The sequence below is a fragment of the Sapajus apella genome, unplaced genomic scaffold (genome assembly GCF_009761245.1).
Source record: "Sapajus apella isolate SASKATOON/1434 unplaced genomic scaffold, GSC_monkey_1.0 scaffold138, whole genome shotgun sequence".
In the NCBI taxonomy this organism is placed as follows: Eukaryota; Metazoa; Chordata; class Mammalia; order Primates; family Cebidae; genus Sapajus; species Sapajus apella.
The window spans coordinates 2,452,093-2,470,220 of NW_022437078.1; the positions used below are offsets into that span (position 1 = coordinate 2,452,093).

The 18,128-nt window shown below is 38.5% G+C and overlaps 1 protein-coding gene across 6 annotated transcripts in view; it reads left to right on the top strand.

Moving 5' to 3' along the window:
* SGCD (sarcoglycan delta) overlaps nt 1-18,128 on the top strand; it is a 649,492-nt gene that overhangs the window by 231,298 nt on the left and 400,066 nt on the right. The window lies entirely within an intron of this gene.

An 18,128-nucleotide genomic window follows, 5' to 3' on the forward strand; every position in this document is an offset into this window, starting at 1 on the left:
AGGATCACTGGAGCCCAGGAGTTTAAGATCAGCCTGGGAAACAGCAAGATGCATCTCTGCAACCAAGCAAACAAACAAACAAAACCCAAAACCCTTTCATTTGATAAATAAATATGACCTTACCTAATTACAAGTCAAGTTTTCATGAGACAGTCCTAAATGTCATAGTGGATATTTACATTTTCCAAATTACAAAGTTCATTTTTATCCTTGAAACCCCATGCATAGTCACTTTCTTGCCTTTATTCATACATTTTCTTCTGCTGGGAGTGCTTTGCTCCCTTCCCTGTCTGATAAAACTTGTCGTGATGCTCCTGTAGTTCCATTCATGTATTTTTTATTATATTTACCACTCGGATAATTTTTATATGTATTTCCCAGACAAACTGAACTTTGAGAAAGGCAAAGGCTGCATGTTTTCTGTGTGTGGCTTTGTCCATCACTCATGTTAGGGCTTCTTGGTGCTAGACTTAATCAGGACTCTATAAGCCAAAGTTATAGATACTGCTTCAGGCATCAGAATGGCTCACTTTTTAGTATTTGTGGTTAAAGCTAGGAAACTATAAAATCAAAAATGTTACCTTGATGTTACAAATTTCTACCTTGAGAGGAGAAAATAATTCAGTTTTTTTTTAAATGTTTTTTTTTTCTTTATGTATTTATTTACAGGAAGGGTCTCACCTTCTCATGGAGGCCGGAGGGCAGTGGTGTGATCATAGCTCACTGCACATGGACTCCTGGGCTCAAGTGATTCTCCCATCTCAATCTCCCAAGTAGTTAGGACTACAAACACACAGCACTATGCTTGGCTGATTTTTAAATTGTAGAGATGGGGGTCTCACTGTATGGCCCAAGGTGGTCTCAAACTCCTGGCTTCAAGCAGTTCTCCTACCTCAGCCTCTGAAAGTGCTGGGATTACAAGCATGACCCATCACATCCGGCTAAGAGTTCAGTTCTTTTGAAAAATACAGAATAACTTGTATATTGCTGTAGTAACTTTGGAAGACTATATGGTCAGTCTCTATGGGGTTATAGGCATCCAAGGCAATAGTTCTAGAGTATTAGAGCACATTAGCTTCTGTTTCTGGATCAGACTCAATCAATACTTTTCAACTTGGACTTCCTTTAAATACAAGCAGAATTCAGAGAAATGTTTAAGCAGGAGAGAAAGATGTAATTAGGTTTACATTATAGAGAGCTTGCATAGGTGAGGAAGCAGTAGAATGGGGAAAGTTTGTTATAGCTGAGGGCTCTGGAGAATGCCCTGGGTCCATTCGGCCTTAAGTCCCAGTGACCACAATTGCCATCTGTTAATGTGCATGTTCTGTGATGTTCTTAATTTGTATTTCAAAAACTTGTAAATTAGGAAAACTTCTCTGTTGCAATATTAAACAACAGAATACAAAAGGTAGGGCAGTAGCATAGACAGTAAAGATTAAAAATACGTTTAAAAGATGGAATTGATATACCTTGACTTCTGGTTGGATGTAGGGTTGAGGGATCAAAAGACATTTTGGAAGATTTCTGCTTTTAGGGTAGTGAGATGGCTGGGTGATGGGGCCTAAAAAGCAAGACAGAGTTTATGACTTTTCCACTGGAACTTGGCTAGTACCCATGTATACCCCTAATCCCCTATGTGAAGCTATCCTCTTAACGCCTTATTTTTGTGATTTTTATCAAGGCTGTCATTAATTTATAGAACCTGTAAGATTTAGGGGTAGAGGAAGTGGAAAATATGAGCTGAAACTTCGATGACTGTGATACTATACAAATATGGCTTCTAGACTGTGCTTTATCTGGAAAGCTTAATAGAAGTATATGTAAATGTATATTGAGCACCACTTATATGACATTAAGGTAATAATCTATATGAAATCGGCTCTTTCCTGTAGTTAACTAAATTGATTGCTGAAGTTGAGAGTCCTTAAAGCTTTACCAAACCAAGTACTTACTGAGGTAAGAATAATGCTGCTATTAGCCATAATTGGTGCTTTATAGCCGTAATGCATTTGAGCAAATAGAACTGAAGTATTAGAAAATTGGTCTTGCCCTGCAAGTTAAAAGCATATTTTCCATCAATCACAGTATAAAGGATATCCTTTTAGAATTATAATTCTCTTTCACAAATAATAATTTACCGACAATGATGATCGTAGGGAAAGAATGAGGTATTAAGCAATGTTATATTGGAGAAACAGCAAAAAAAAAAAAAAAAAAAAAAAGTCAATGCGATAGCAGTAAAGTAGTTTATGCAGAGATTTAAAAATACAAGTAGGGAAAGTCCTAGCCAGAGCAATCAGAAATGGGAAAGAAATAAAGGGCATATAAATTGGAAAGGAGGAAGTCAGACTGACTGTTTGCTGATTATATGATTGTATACCTAGAAAACTATAAAGACTCCTTGATCTGATAAACAAAATTCAGTGAAGTCTCAGGTTACAAAATCAATGTACATAAATTAGCAGCACTGCTGTATACCAGCACTGACCAAGCTGAGAATCAAATCAAGCACTCAATCTCTTTTACAATAGCTACAAAAATTTAAAATACCTAGGAATATACTTAAGCAAGGAGGTAAAAGATCTCTTCAAGGAGCAACACAGAATACTGCTGAAAGAAACCATGGAAGACACAAACAAGTAGAAAACCATCCCATGCTTATGTTGTTGAAAGACTCAACATCATGAAAATGACCATACTGCCCAAAGCAATCTGCCGAGTCAGTGTACTTCCTATCACAATACCAACATTATTTTTCACGAAATTATAAAAAACATTCCTAAAATTCTTATGGAACCAAAAAAGAGCCCAATGGCCAAAACGATTCTAAGCAAAAAGGACAAATCTGAAGGCATCACATTACCTGACTTCAAATTATACTGCAAGGTGATAGTAATCAAAACAGCATAATACTGGTATAAAAATAAACACAAAAACCATTGGAACAGAAGAGAGCACCTAGAAATAAAGTCTTATATTTAAAATCAACTGATCTTTTACAAAGCATGCAAAAACATGAATTGGAGAAATCTAATAAATGATGCTGGGAAAATGGGTTAGCCACACGTATTAGAATGAAACTGGATCCCTTTCTCTGATGGTGTTGAAAAAATTAACTCAAGGTGGATGAAAGACTTAAAGACCTGAATAATTCTAGAACATAAAAGTTCTAGAAAAAAATATCTAGGAAAAGCACTTCTGGATATTGACCAAAGAATTTATGACTAAGACCCCAAAAACAAATGCAACAAAACCAAAAATAAATGGAATCTAATTAAACTAAAAAGCTTCTGCACAGTAAAATAAATAATAATCAGAATCAACAGACAACCTATGGAGTGAGAGAAAATATTTGTAAATTATGTATCTCATGAAAGGACTAATATTCAGAATCAACAAGGAACCCTAAATAAGCAAGAAAAAAAACAATTTCATTAAAAAGTGGGCAAATGGCATGAATAGACATTTCTCAGAATAGTTGATAAGTAGCCAACAAACATATGAAAAAATGTGCAACATCACTAATCATCAGGGAAATGCAAATTAAAATCACAATGAGATACCACCTTACCCCAGCCAGAATGGCTATTACTAAAAAGTAAAAATAATAATAATGATAATAATAATAGATGTTGGTGTGGATGTGGTGAAGAAGGAATGTTTATATACTGCTGATGGGAATGTAAATTAGTACAATCTCTATAGAAAACAGTTTGGAGATTTTTCAAAGGCATAATGCTAGACCTACCATTTGATCCAGTAATCTCACTGCTGGTTAGCTACCCGAAGGAAAATAAGTCATTATATCAAAAGGAGACCTGTATATGTATATTTTTTGCAGTGCAATTCACAACTGCAAAGATATAGAACCAACCTAAGTTCCCATCAACAGATGAGTAGATAAGGAAAATGTGATATACATACACCATCAGCCATAAAAAAGAATGAAATAATGGCTTTTGCAGCAAATTGTATGGAACCAGAGGCCACTTTTCTAAGTGAAGTGACTCAAGAGTCAAAAATCTGATATCACATGTTCTTATGAAAAAGTGGGAGCTAAGCTAAGGGTATGCACAGGCATATAGAGTGGTATAATGGACATTGGAGACTCAGAAGAGAAGAGGGTGGGGGGGTGAAGGATGAAAAACTACCTGTTGGGTAGAGTATACACTCCTCAGTGACAGCTGCCCTAAAATCCCAGAGGTCACCACCACACAACTGATCTACGTAACCAAAAACCACTTCTACCTCTAAAACTATTGAGGAAAAAAAATTTTAATACATATATATGTGCACAGATACATAAAAGTAAAGAGTGACTATTTTGTATGTTTGGGTTAACAGTTTGAGTTTTGGGAAAGCTCACACTGTAATCAACCCCCTGAGTAATGACAAACTAAATGTATGATATCATCTGAAAATGTTTGTGAAAACTTGATGATATATCCGAGATTGAAAATCTGGAATTTTACTTTTTTGTCAGACTTGCATTCTGTACTATCCCCAAGGATACATGCCAGAAGAGCCTTTCTAGCATGGCAATCTGGACAAGCATCTTACCAAGTTTTCTTTGTCTCAGAGGTAAATCAGAAGAAAAGTTATTTTGCTTTCTTCTACTGTTTAGCAGAATAATCCAATATTCATTACTGGCAGGAGATAGAGACTATACATTTCTCTTCGTTTTCCCCCTACATTGGAGAGTATGTGTTTTTCCTAGACTGTAAACACCCACAAATAGACCTGAGTTTATCACATATTGTAGTTTTACAAAGGAGCTAATATTTGTTAAATGTCTATTCTGTGCAACTCACTGTACACGACCTTTAAAATGTTTTAATTTTCATAACTCTACAAATTTAATGTTGTTATCCCCATTGTACTAAATGAAAACCCAAGGCTCAGAGAAGTTGAGTGACTTGCTGAAAGACACTTAGCTGGTGTTTGACTTCCTGTCTCAACCTTTCCACTACACTGTACCTCCTCCTCCAAATTGCAACAATGATCTGGCTCTTCCACAAAATTCTGAAGCTGGCAAAATGGCGTGTTTTCTTTGCCTACCCTGTGTCACAGGTCACTTTTATCTGAGGTACCCAGTGATGTTTCTGTTTAGAGTAGTTCTCTGGTAGTTCTGAACGTTCAGTTTTTAATCTCATTTCTTCTTGCTCTGTAGCTGACGACATTCTCCCTGCATTGTTTCCATCTTGTGTTTTGTCCATTTGTTGTGTTGACATAAGCATTTAATATAAATTTAATATCTACTCATAGGTTGGTGGAAAACCCAGTGAGTTAATTCATGTGAAACATTTTTGGCAGAATCTGACTCATGGGAAGTGTTGACACATAGGAATCGTCAGTGTTGACAACAGAAAGTCATGAGAGACCGACAGTATAGTAGTTCAGGGCTCAACCTCTGGAGAGAGATGTTTTAAGTGCAAATCTGGATTCTGTCTCTTACTATGTGGTTTTTAGGTTTTTCAACCTCTCTGTGCTGCCATTTCCTAGGAGTCATGGCAATACCTGCCTCATAGGATTGTTGTAAAGATTAGAGGAGGTGATAAATGCAGTGTTTAGAGCTTGGCACATAGTAGGCACTTTATAGAAGTGTTTTCTATTGTCGTCATCATCATCAGCAGCATCATTTATTGCAGGCTCATTCTGTGCCAGGCACTATATTGTTACGTTGCAGTTTGCAAATATTATCTAACTTAATCGTTATCCAAGTTGGTACTATTGGATACCATCTTTACAAGGGAGAGAGTGGCTCAATAGCTTGATTTGAGATCACACAGCTATAAAGCCTCAGAGTGGAGATTCAAACCCAAGCAGTCTGACTATAGATCCTGGTCTCTTAGCCAGTTTGTTATATTGTAGGACAATGCACAATGCCCTGAGTGTCAGAAACTGGATTCCCAGCCCTAACTGGCCATTAACTACATTACCTTTCCTTTTTGGAACCCAGTATAGCAGTAAATGCATTGGACTAGATGTCATCTTGGACATCTTCCTGTTTGGGCATTGATTTTTGTCATTTTGTATTTTCTTAGGCTGTGTGAAGTCTCATTTTAATAGAGAGTGGCTACTTTTGCTAGTGCATTCTACCACCACAATCAAAATAAACTGGCCTCAAAGACCTTCCAAAATACTGTAGTATTAATCATTTAGCACAAGTGGTTATAAGTGGCAAAACTACCAAAGGCTTAGCAGTCATCAGTAGATGGCATGATATCTTATCCCAGTATCTATAAAATTCAGTGAAATAGGAACCTTGGGAATCAACTCATCAGACACCCTTATTTTATGGATGATGGAACCAAAGTGGATAGCAAGGTTTTCTGACCCAACTTGAGCACCCCAGCTGCTCTGGAAACTTCTCTCAGTAGCAGGGATTATGCTCTATTCATTTTCGTACCCTTGCTCAGTGCCTGCTATTCATTCAGTAGGCTTTCAACATGTGTTAACTGTAGATTGCCTTTTGCAGACCACACATATGAGATAACGGATGTCAAGTACCTGTTCAAGCTGGTCACATGGTGGAACCTCCATAAACAATAGCTACCTGTGACTGTAGTATATAGATCTCATGATTTCTATTTTAGTTTCTGTTTGTTAACATTACAAAATCCAAACTATTGTCATTTGTGATCATGTAAGAAATGCATTTCCATTTATTTCTTAAAAACTCATACAGGACTTACTTTATAATGTTTTCACATGATGCACATGAAAACCCTATGAGGTAAGCACCATTGTTATCCACATTTTACAGAGGAGGAAGAAGAGGCTCTGAGAAGGGCAGTAACTTGCCCAAGGTCACACAGTCAGTGAATGATAAAACTGGGATGGGTTGCAGGGAGTCTGGCTCTAGAGCCACCGCTCTTCTTCAGTACACAATGCTGCCCATTTTCCAAGGGCTATTTTTCATGAAGACAAATTGAATTTGTTCAGTGCAATGTCTCAAACATGATTTATTTACCCTGAAGTAAGATAAAGATCCACTGAGGGTCAGAGGAAGGCATTCTAATACTTGTAAATTGGACACAATGTAAAACAGTAAAAGCCAGAGAGAATGGCCAGTGTGTTCCATAACTCAGGATGCTGACACATCATCTGTTTTGGGAAAGCTCAAGGAACTGCAACCCGGTCAAACTAACTCAAGTTGAGGGGAGTGAGGATGCGTATAAAGTGCATGGTAGACACTTAGAATATGGTTATTGAATAAACGAAAGGGAGAAAATTATGAATAGGTAGTCACTCTAAATTAAAATGTATAAAGATGGGTTAATAGAGCTTTGTATAACTTCTCAAATGAAGTGTTAGTTGATTTATTGAAGTAGACAGATCATAAATGAGATGATTGCTTGAATTTGATTATGAAAAGATATTTTAAATATAGACACTCCCTCTGTGTATCAACTACCTGCCACGTTTTAATTACATGAGAAAAGAAGGGTAATGATGGAGTGTGAAAGAGATTAGAGACAGGTGACATCGTCCTAGTTAATATACAGATTTGCTCAGTAAATGAGTGAAAATGATATTATTGGCTTTAGTTATACTTTTCATTTAACACTGTTAATGAATATATTGTGTGTTTGAGCAGCATCCACTTCAGTGGGGGTGCCAACTTAGCTTAGGGACTTGGAAGTACTTCCTACACTGAGAAAATCATGCTTTCACTTCTCAGTACTTTGACTCTGTCGGCAGTTTTAATCCATTAGTTCAATCCATCCACCTGAAAAATTGCCAAAATGTTGTTTTTTAAAAGCACCATAAAAATTGTAATGCAGAAAAGCAAAAAACAAAAATTTATTTTTATTTCATGGTCAATCCTAGGATATGGCTCTCTAATGTCCTGTTTGGTTTGAAACTTCCTATGTTTTATGCCTTTGTGAGAATGTAAATCATCACGAATGATTTTGGTATCATAATTACTGCAAATAATATGAATCAAGACTGCTATAAGGTTATACAATCTATTGGGCATATTTGCTTCAATTGAATCAGTATTTCTTAAGCACACAGTTAAGCATACTATGGTTTTTGTAGAAACTAAAGATTGTAATAAAACAATCCTATACTTTAAGTACTCATAATTTACTAGGGGAAAAACACACACATATAATTTTAATACTTTCCACAAATTACATATTTTAAAGAAATATGGAAGTTGCAGAAAGAATAAATTAGCTAAAGTTAGAAGGCACTTGAAGACTTCCTGAGTTGAGCCTTAAAGGATGGATAAGGCCTTTTGTGTGGTGGCGAAAGCAGCAAAAGCAGTGTAATTTTATCTGGAAGCTGGTAAGTTACACTTGATTGGGGAGCCTCGGGCATAATGGTTTTAGTATTGAGAGCTTAGGCCACTGGAGTGGAAAGAAGGGATGGGGACAGATGAGAATACAAGCTGACACTAGTAAAGTCAAACAGGCTGCAAATTATAGACTTCGGAGAGGTCAGACTGAGAAGCTTGAATTCCAATTATAAAGAAATTACTGTGCAACTTTATCCTATTATTTGGACAGTATTCATGACCTTTTCCACTTAGAATTTTCAGAAAACCAAAGTTATTTTTGTGTCCTAGAATTGAGAAGAATAATGTTAGAAAAATCTCCCTGGAAATATTTTTTGTCTTTGTATGTCACACATAGCCATTCATACATGGAAATTTTAGTTCTTACTGGTCATGTTGCTGGGAGCTCTAAATAGCTCTCGGAAATCTGAAGTTGTGACCGCGTCGCAAGGATCTGTTTATGCTTACTGAGTCATTAAGCAATCATAGAAGAGCAGTAGCAAATACCAAGAACCTGCTGCCACTGAGAACTTGCAGGTCAGTCCTTCCATGGCAGACAGGGGTGGAATTACATGATTCAAACTATAGAAAGAACCAATAAATATGAGGTGGTTTCCCATCAGTTGATTTGCCTGAGATTCATTAGTTAGGCGTTCTAGGCTCAGAGTTGTTTGTAAATAATCTTTCTAGAATAACATTTTCCACTAAGGATTTAATATTAAAATTAAAGATATCATATATTTGGTCACACTAGTCTCGTCACAATGTTCAACAGCTACACATGGCTAGTAGCTTCCATCTTAGAGCAGCTACTGATCACTTCCATCGTGACAGGAAGTCCTTTGCTTCAAAACTGATCCAGAACTTACTGTCCTACCTCTTAGATACATCTTGGATGGCATGGTAAGACCCTTGAACCAAAAAGTTCGTTGTTCCTAACCATACGATAGTTTTCGCCTTGCCTTCTTGTGCCCCAGGCACTTCCCAAGACCCAGAGAGCTGTGGGATTAAGGTAGGAAAACAAACCAAAATGATTTTAATATAAAAAGGAGAAGAAAATTTCTTATAACCTGATTAATAGCCAAGATAAGTACTGTGTTTTTTAATCAGCTTTGTACCTTTTCTACACATTCATTCTGTCTCATTTCTTCCTTTCAATATTCTTAATTGGAAAGGCAGTGAGACTGTGCTAAATTTTTCATCTTGCCTGTGAAGGGCAAGGTGAACTTTTGTTGGGTTAAGAGCTGTCTTGATGAGGGAGTTGCAGGGACTGTTTCTGAGCCATAGCCTCCCAACTTGTAAAATATACAGTTGGATCTGATGATATATAAGGTCCTCTACCTTCAAATAATTTTTCTTCTTTGAGACAGAGTCTGACTGTGTCACTCAGGGTGGAGTGCAATGTGCAATCCCAGCTTGCTGCAACCTCCACCCCCCGAGTTCAAGCAATTGTCTTGCCTCAGCTTCTCAAGTAGCTAAGATTACAGGTGTGTGCCACCACACCTGGCTAATTTTTGTATTTTTAATAGAGATGGGATTTTGCCATGTTGACCAGGCTGGCCTTGAATTCCTGACCTCAAGTGATTCACCTGCCTTGACCTGACATAATTTCTATGTGTGATTATTGGGTCCTCCGTATTCCCTAACCCAGAATGAGAAAGATGGATGTCTTTTTTCTTCTAGAAGTGTGAGAATTTGAGTGTGTATGTTTGCTCACTCTGTATCTGCTTAGGCAAAGATCCAATATGTTAAGTGCCAGGGAATATAAAGTGCCTTTTTACATTTCTAATCTTCATTCATTTAATTATTTAATGAATAATTGGTCTGATTATCTATTGCTACACAACAAACTATCCCAAAACGTAGTGGCTTAATACAACAGCAGTGATTTATTTTGCTCATGATTCTGCATCTTGGGCAGAACTCAGGAAGATATCTTGTCTCTTTTATCTGATGTTTAGCACCTGAGTTGGGAGACTCAAAGGCTTGGGGTGTCTCAGCAGCTGGGACTGGAATCATCTCAAGATGTGTTTACTTACATGTGTGAGTGGTTGATGCTGGCTGTCAGCTGGGATCTCAGCTTGCAGAACACCTACCCACAGCTCTTCCCTATGGACTAGTTTGGGCTTGGTCTTAACATGTTAGCTAAACCCTAGAATATGTGTTCCATTTAAAGAAGGTGGAAGTACATAGCATTGTTATGACTCAGCCTCAGAAGTCAGATAGCATCACTTCCATTCTACTCTGTTGTAGGCAGACACAAAGTCCTGCCTAGATTGAAGCAGCGGACACATGGGCTCCACTTCTTCATTGGGGTGTTGTGAAGTTCTAGAGGAGTATGTGGGATGGGAGATTGTAGGGGGTTGAATAGTGACCCCCACACACATGATATGTTCCTAATCCTTGGAGCCTGTGAATGCTACCTTATTTGAGAAAAGGGTCTCATTTAATTAAGGATTGTGAGATGAGGAGATTATTCCTGTATTACCCATGTGGGCCCTCACTTCAATGACAACAAGTGTCCTTATAATGATGAGGCAGAGGAAGATTTGGCACAGAAGAGGAGGAGGCAATATGATCAGAGAAGCAGAGATTGGCATGATGGGGCTACCAATTAAAGAATGTTGATAGCCACCAGAATTGGGAAGAGACAAGGGATGTATTTTCATCTAGAGCCTCCAGAGGGCTTGGAATTCTGGCTTCTAGAACTTTGAGAAAATTTATATTGTTTTAAGCTAAGAGTTTTATGGTAATTTGTCATTGTAGCCACAGAAAACTGATTCCAAGATACTACTATGGCCATTTTAGGAATGTATAATCTGGTGCAACAGTACCACCACCATCAATGCTATTAAGCACACAAACACCACGACTTGTCCTGAACATTGTTTGCACAATGTTAAGTGCCTGGCTTCATTTTCTCTTTCTCCTCACAATGACCCTGTGAAGGGCACTATTATTTCCCCTTTCTAGGCAAAGAAACTGAAGCACAGAAAGCTTAATTCACCTGTTCAACCATTTTAGCTAGTGGCTAGCCACTTCAGTATATAGACCAAGGTATGCCTATCTTCAAAGCTTATACTTTTAACTTTATCTGAAAACATTTTGTTGTCAAAAAAGAAAATGAATGTCTCATAAACAGTAACGAATTTACTTGTATAATGTTCACTGGCAGTGATGGTCATTGTATAGCTAGGGTGAATGAGGAATGGGCATTTTAAAACGACTTCAGTATTGGCTCAGCCATTGGTGACTCAAGCAGTTTTATCCTCATGAATAATTTTAAGGGGTCATACTAACTACTTCGCTGGTGCCTATGTTAAAAGAATCATAATTTTGTTGCTTTGGAGATACTTTTATGCTTCACTCAGTTACAAGTAAACTGCTTGTTGCTTTGAAAAATAAAGTTAGAGAATAGGAAAACAGTTCTTGGTAGGAGGGTAGTGGTGGAAATAAGGGCTTGGAGTTGCAAAGGAAACAAGCATTTGAACAAAGAATTTCTCAGCAAGGCAAATTTACTTCTGCAGAGGGTGCTGCTTTTAGGTCTGTCTTCTATGAGAGCACACCAGACAAGGGAGGGAAGGGGATTTTATCCCTAATACAGTTAGTCCCTGCTTCTGTGTCCTGTCCCCACTGGCTGGAGTCTGACTGCACAACTAAGCTAACCCGGTTGGCTATTGTTTAAAATGAATACGGCTAATTAGGCGGGAAGGGAGAGGCTGCCCATTATGGTACCAGGCATGTCAGGGCGTGGCAAAGGTGGCAGGGGCCGTTTTTCAATAGTGGGCAACTAAGGGTGCCAAATAAGGAATAGATATGGACTATAGATTGAGACTGGTGAGAAGGTTTTTTACTGTAATGAGGGGCAAGGAGGCACAAAGAACAAGGAAGTTAGGTTTTGAAAATAGGGAACAAAGAATAAGAAAGTGGAACAGCTTAACCTCTGAAGAGGAATTTACTGTATCTTAACAGTAGACTTTCTGTTTATTGGAGAAACCTCATTGAATGGTTGTGAAGATAAAAATTATGCATTTTAATTGGCTTTTAATTACCAGCCAGCTTTATCAAGTAGAGTACTTCCTAGGTGTCATGCCTAATGTGTTCTATAGTCAGCCTCCCAACTTTAGAATATGTTAGAATGAGCAACGGATGGCAGAACTTGGCATTATTGACCTTCTGCAGAATCAGGCAAGTCACTGAGCCAGTATCCATGAGGTATAGGGTTAAAGACTCAGTGCATTCTGGTCCTGTGGCTAATCATCCATTTTGGGTTGGCCAATGTCAGGAAGTTTTGACCATTAATATACTAGGCTGTCATCTGCCATGTTAAGTAACCATGTTTTCTCTCTTTCTCTCATAATCTCTTAATTACACGATAAAATAGGAAGCATTGTCCCTAAAACCCAAACATAGTGGAAAATTATCATTTGGGTCACTTAGTCACTTAGTCACTCAGTGGGTTAAGTCAGCTTTATGCAATACATAGTTGCTTGCCATTTAATGAATGAATGCTTTGTAGTTCACATAAGCAATTTAAAGTAGTCTAAAATGAAACCTGAATTTCAATTCTTGGCAGGGAGGAGAGAGCAGAAATAATTTGTGTCTTGTTCATTCACCAGTGGAGACAGACTTGTACCTCTGACTTATTTCCTAGTCTCAATTAAGTGAATGGTTTCTATGGGAAATCCTCACCTCTTAGAGTCAATTATTACTATAATTACCATCTATTGACAGCCTTACGAATGAGAAACAGTTGTTTTATTCAACACATGCTGGCTGAGTTCTTATGGTAAGCCAAGGATTATACTAAGTGCTTGTGGTATAGGAGTGAACAAGAGCAAATGCAGTTCCTCCTTCATGGAGCTTTCTGTCTAGTGGAGGAGGGATGAGAATTACTAACCAATCAAATAAATGTAAAAGAACAGCCAGGATAAGTGGATGGTGTAAAGAAGGTAGGAAGCAGTGATTTGGCATAATTGAAGAGGGGCTTTTAAGTCAAGATGATTGCACAGATGCAGAAAGTGAAAACTGAACAAAGGAAGCCAAAGTAAAATGAAGAAATGGCCATCTAGTAGTGTTGTATATGGATCTGCAGAAAATCTGATGTTTCCTCCGGGGGAGGAGTTGACTGGTGGTGGTGGTGGTGGGAGGGGAGACAGGTGGGAGAGGGGTGGAAGGCAACTTTTTCGTGCTACCTTATGCTGTTGAACATTTGGTGAGGAGAATGCACTTATGTAATACTTGTGGGATTCAAGAAAAATTAAAAATAAGCAGCTAAAAGGAAAGAGGAAAAAAGAAACATAAATAGAAGTAGGGACAAGTCATGACAGTTGCTTTCTTAAGGACTATTTGGCTACCTTGTGGTATAATTGGTGACCTCACCTGTAAGGATAGAATCAGACTGTAATTCCCCATACCGAATATAAATACTTTATGCATTATGAAAAGGAAACTGGTTTATAACAAGTCTTTTGCTTTCTTCTTTGGAGTTGGTTTATAATAAGTCTTGCTTCCTTCATTGGTACAAAACGATATCTGGCCACTCACAGGTACATCGACATTGACCTCAGGATTCACAGGTTGATTATTGTCATGAATTACTGGGATAACAAGTATTAAGACCTTATTCTGTGCCACGTATGATACTGAGCACTTAACATAGGGCATATTATCTAATCTCTGTAACAATCCTAGAAGATGAGTCCTATAATTATCCCCTTTCTCAAGACGAGAAAATTAAGGCTTAGAGAAGAGGTCAAGTCATTTGCCTATGGTTGCAGTAAGGCACAGAGCTGGGATATAAAACCAGTCTAGACCCAGAACTCCTAACGGCTGTTCCATACATCCTCCCAGTTGCTCTGTAGTCTGAGAAGATATCGCCTTAATTCCTCAGAGCCCTTTGGTCTCTGTGCCTGTGGTTTATGAAGATGAGTCAACAGCAGGACACATGAAGAATGCTGATGTTTTCCAGTATCCCTAAGGTGCTCTCATTTCTGCAACTTTCTTTTTTTTTTTTTTTTTTTTTTTGAGACAGAGTTTCAGTCTTGTTACCCAGGCTGGAGTGCAATGGCGCGATCTCGGCTCAACGCAACCTCCGCCTCCTGGGTTCAGGCAATTCTCCTGCCTCAGCCTTCCAAGCAGCTGGGACTACAGGCACGTGCCACCATGCCCAACTAATTTTTTGTATTTTTAGTAGAGACGGGGTTTCACCATGTTGACCAGGATGGTCTTGATCTCTTGACCTCGTGATCCACCCGCCTCGGCCTCCCAAAGTGCTGGGATTACAGGCTTGAGCCACCGCGCCCAGCCTTCTGCAACTTTCTTAATGCACACATATGAGGATGAATACTTATTCACAGCTGGTGCTGTGCCTTCCATACAGCTTATTGAGAAATTGTTTTCTCTTTGTGTTTTCTAATGGACCTTATTGATTCTTTTCTGTCATATTGTATGAATCACCTATTGAACTTAGAAAGGTTAAGAGGCCTCAAAACTGATAGACTTAATTATGCTAGAGCAAATCCTCCCAGTCCAGACTTCTCAAATTCTTGATTCATTTTCCATTTAACTCTCATTGTCCAGGATTGCTTTGAACCCATAGTGCAAAGCAATAGTAACAGGAGGCAGCCAAATGCCTAGGCAGACAGGGGCAGGTCCCCAGTGAAACTCCACCTCCAAGATGAAGACCGTTTAGAGCTTGAAAGCAAACATACAACTTAAATCCTCAGATCGGATTGAGAACTTGTCTTCCTGTTTTGGTGCGTTTTCCTCTGATGGATCCCCACTCTTCACCAATTTTACATATACCTACCCTTTCCGAATTGATTTTTCACACTGCCATGTCCACCTTTAAGTGGTGTCTTCACTTTAACCATTTTTTGCATATTCACAACCCAATCAGCACACACTTCCCATCCTGTGCTGAGAACCCAGACTCAGTCAGTAAAGGGGGAGATGGCCAGACTTTGAGGAGATGACTGGACTTTGGGGAAGAGATGGCTGGACTACAGAAGTGACAGCTGGACTTTGGGGGAAAATGATTCACCCTTCCCATCCCCTCTCCAGCTCCCCTCTGTGCTGAGAGCCATTTTTGTCACTTAACAAAAATCTCTACCTTCACCATTTTTCAATTGTCTGCATGACCTCATTTGACTTGGATGCCAGACAAGGGCTCACGACCCACCAAGTGTGGGTACCCAGAAATGTTGTCACACCAGCCCTCTGCCCTCTCTGACAGAGGGCAACTGCCCCATGTGATGAGGCAAGGGGCCAACTGAGCTGCTAACACCTGCATCCGTGGGTGGCAAAACTAAGAGAGCACTGTAATACTGTAAGCCCCTCTGGGGCTCTGAGGTCATGGGCACTCCAACCTGGGTGCTGGTGCAGGTACCACATGGAGCTTGCTCCTGCTGGTGCCTGGAGCAGCCAACAAGATCCTGTACTTGCTAGTTCATGCGCTCCTTTCCACAATGGGTTGAGTACAGTGGGCAAGCCAAATAAACAGGGCACCCCTGTCACAAGTCCAGCAAAGGGGCCAAGAAAAATCTGAATCAAAAGGAAGATTCAGAAAAAATCCTGATGTGCAGATAAATGTGATTTTAAGAGAGAAGTGGTGTAATTTCCTAGGTTTTGAAAAAGACAGACCTGGAAGCTTCTGCTCTGCTATTGATGATCTAGATGATATTGGCAAAGTACCTAACCTTCTCTGAGTCTTCCTTTACTCATTTGTACTAATGAGATTAACAAGACTTGTGCTGAAAAGTTGTAATAAAGATTAGAGATAACCAGAAAGTAAAGTCTGGTAGGCATTCAGTGCTGGCTGTTATTGCTGTCAACTTAAAACATTTGGAGAATTGTCTTACAAAGAGGAAAATAGGATTCCGTTGCTAAAATTCAGCACAGAATCATAAGCTTATGTTTAAAGGAATGACTAATGGAGTCTTAAAAGCATATGTAACTTGGGTGTTGCTGAAAATTGCTGTAAGAAATACAGTGACTCAAATATTTTACATGTACACATTATTGCTGGTTCAACTTAAAATAGGACTCTGTGAAACACAGTAAACTATAGCTATTCTGGTGTATGAGATGGCCTATAAAGAGGTAAACTAAAATAATTGTTGGTTGTGATGTGTCCTCTGAAGCTCACAGAGAGAGATGTCAATGTGAAATTGTGCCTGGATTACTTTGGACATAGTTCAGCATTTGCCTCCCTGGAAAGGCAAATTTTAGTAGAAGCCTAAAGGAATGATATTGAGACAGCCGTGGGAAGAGCTGGACAAGACTTTAGGCAGAAGGAGAAGCAAGCTCAAAAGCCCTGATAGACAAAGGCCTTGAAATAGGCAGTCTTTGTGTAGTGGCAAGAAAAAAGAGTTGCCATTCAGACAGTTCCCACTGTAGGAATACACACTTTAAGTAGAAGTCAATGAGAAAGCAACACACTTTAGAAATAGCATTTGATAGCGTAATGACTGTGAACTTCATGGCTAGCCTCTGGGGTGGACTTCTGTAGAGAACTTTTCCAATAAGGGATACTTGGGAGCAATTTATGAAATGTACTTCATTTGCTTTATTCAGAGCCCACAGCAACCTTCAAACATTGTAAATGGGCTCCACGATCTAATCAGGGAATTATAGTAATCTATTAATTGCCATTTCTGATTATTTACATTTAATTAAAGGGTACTCTTGAGAAAACAAAGGACAGCGTAACCTCAAAATATGACTTTACATCTTGGACAATTGACTATAATTTCTGTCTTTGCAGCTTTCCCTAAATTGTTTATTTCTCCAGATGGTTTCTAAAATCTATGATTTTACCTCTTTTTCTTTTTTAATGGGTGAGCAGAGTTTTCTGATAGAAGCTTATATGGTTTAGTTTCTGCAACTAAATTAAAGCTTAATTAGTCAAAAATCCAGATCTGTGATGTGTTTATGAAGTTTATACAAGCATAATTCATTTCAGTTAATTGCACAAATAGCTTTCTCTGTAAACAATAACCTCTTCACTGCTGACCTCTAAATGTCAGATTTTAGTTTATCTACATTTCTCACTTTCCATGGTAACTCACTTATTTCTAAAAGTATTATTCTTTCCTTTGATTTATGACTTTTATTAAGGGAGTCAGTGATTACCTCTGCAACCCATGTTTCATGTTCTGAAAATGCGATGAATAAAGTATAACATTGCTTTTGTTTTGATGGAAGCAGAAAAATAATTAAAAATATGATTTGGGTACATTCTCCTAACTTTGTTTCTTCTCATAAAGTTACCTATTTTTTAATCTATTTGAATGACAGCTCAAATTACATTGATCAGCAAAATGTCAAAAAGAATAGCTATTATTTTTAAAATATCCTGATAATTTCTAGGATTTCTGTTCTTGAGAATAACATTACTGTAAGCTGAGCCAGATTCTCTTGCTGTATAAGCTGTTGCCTTTCCAGAGGTCTTTACAAAGCCATGTTTAATCCTAAGAAGTTATTCTCTGTAAGCATGCCTTTACTTTTGATTGGAAATTAAATTTTTTATTAGTTCCCTTATCATTTCCCTAATAAATCTTACATATAGATTGAAACCGATGAAGTCTGTCTTTTTCCCTCTTCCTTGTTCTAAAGAAAGGGAATGTTAATTGCTTCAGGAGCTCTTTCAGAAGATCCAGAAGCGTCTTTCCCAGGAGTACCCAGAAAAACTCAATACCTGTCACATTGACCTGTCTGGAGTCACATGCCCAGGTCTGGACCAATAACTGTAGCCAGGGAATATGATTATGATCATGGGCTTGGGCCTCAGTCATAAGCCCCACACCTAATACACAAGGCCTCTGGACTGTGCAGGGAG